This window comes from Etheostoma spectabile, chromosome 22 (assembly GCF_008692095.1).
Source record: "Etheostoma spectabile isolate EspeVRDwgs_2016 chromosome 22, UIUC_Espe_1.0, whole genome shotgun sequence".
Taxonomy (NCBI): Eukaryota; Metazoa; Chordata; class Actinopteri; order Perciformes; family Percidae; genus Etheostoma; species Etheostoma spectabile.
In genome coordinates this window covers 17,584,110-17,585,865 of record NC_045754.1, presented here as the reverse complement: position 1 = coordinate 17,585,865, position 1,756 = coordinate 17,584,110, and the positions used below count along the sequence as shown (strand labels likewise).

At 43.8% G+C, this 1,756-nt stretch overlaps 1 protein-coding gene across 3 annotated transcripts in view; it reads left to right on the top strand.

The window, feature by feature from the left end:
• zgc:101569 (carnitinyl-CoA dehydratase) overlaps positions 1–1,756 on the top strand; it is a 51,966-nt gene that overhangs the window by 5,214 nt on the left and 44,996 nt on the right. The gene's annotated exons all lie outside the window — the stretch shown is intronic.

The following is a 1,756-nucleotide window of genomic DNA, read 5'->3' as shown; positions in this document are numbered from 1 at the left end:
CTCAATTATAACTTGTCTCCTGCTATCTGTATTACAGCACTTTTAAAACTAAGTTCCATCCATCTATCCATCTTCATCCACTTGTCCGTTATCGGGTCGCGAGAGCAGCAGCTCCAGCAGGGGACCCCAAACTTCCCTTTCCCGAGCCACATCAACCAGCTCAGACTGGGGGATCCCAAGGCGTTCCCAGGCCAGGTTGGAGATATAATCTCTCCACCTAGTCCTGGGTCTTCCCCGAGGCCTCCCTCCCAGCAGGACGTGCCTGGAACACCTCCCTAGGGATCTTTACAGATGCCCGAACCAACTCAACTGGCTCCTTTTGACACGAAGGAGCAGCGGCTCTACTCCAAGCTCCTCTCGGATGACCTGAGCTTCTCACCCTATCTCTAAGGGAGACACCAGCCACCCTTCTGAGGAAACCCATTTCGGCCGCTTGTACCCTTAAAAATAAGTTAAATTATTAAATATGTTTGTTGTATCTCTTTTCGGTGGTGTAGTTTGTAGTTGTCCATAAGCACTCGTCTTACTGCCAATGGCAGTAGTAGCAGAGCAGAAGCCAGCAGGCAAGCGTTACTTATATAAACTCCTGGTGTACTTACAAATTTACCAATCCATTGTTGTATGAGTACATAACTTATTTGTACTACTGTAAAAATTTTGTATCATTTTGGGCATTATTAGTGGGGTAATGTACGAGATACACAGTTGGTTCCATTAGCGCCTGCACTAAGATAACCAGCTGATAACGCTAACTCGCCCGTAGTTCAACCCAGGGGAAAAAAGCTTCTGGGGGGTTGTTTGGCTCGAGGTCCTGGTACAAAGGACCCTAGGGTGAAATTACCATCACTCTAACTAGCTTGGTGCACTGGGCTCACACTCTTTCACACCAGATACTTTGACTTGTCATTGTAGGAAAAGCACAGTTGTTACATAAACACGCTGTCCCAGTAAACCATGGCAGTGTGTGATCGTGAGCCAAAATGCATAATACCAGGAGCCGGAAAATCATAATTTCATTATTTACAACTGTTCTTTTACTACTGATATATGTCAAAATGTCCTTGGTGAAAAAGGTTTATTGTCATGTTGAAACAGGAAATGGTCTTACCTTGAAAATTAGAAAAACGAGAGAGGAACGATATTTTTCATAATTTGGATGAAATTATCATCTTTTTAAAGCTCAAAACCTCTGAGCCGCCAAGGAGAACATTTATGATAAAACTGCGCTGCTGCTTATTTGTAATGTAAATAAATAGAACGTCTTCCTCTCTGTTATAACTGTAACTGTCTGTCCATAACTAACCACTCTCCTCTGAATAAAGCTTTAACATCCTCCATGAATGGACCCGCTCTTTATAGCTTCTGCTCTGTTTTTCCCCCCACAAGGACAAAGGAGTTTAGGGAGCTCTGTCACATCGTTGCTCCCATAAACAGCATGACGCACTGTTTTTCTATAATTGCCCTGTGCTGACCCGCAGCTGTAATCAAAGCTCCCAGTTGATGGGTGTTGCTGGCACATGTGTTCGTTATAATCATTTTCATTACTGTTACATTACGGAGAGAGGAGGATTTTATGAGTCCCTGCCTGATCCTGTGACATAGTGTTTGTAGGCCTCTTGGGTAATGTTGTAATTACCACATGAATCCAACGGAAGGGGCTGTGGTTGGACTATGTTAGTCTTCCATTAATGAGGATATTGTGTATGTGCATATATGTTTGTGTGTGTGTGTGTGTGTGTGTGTGTGTGTGTGTGTG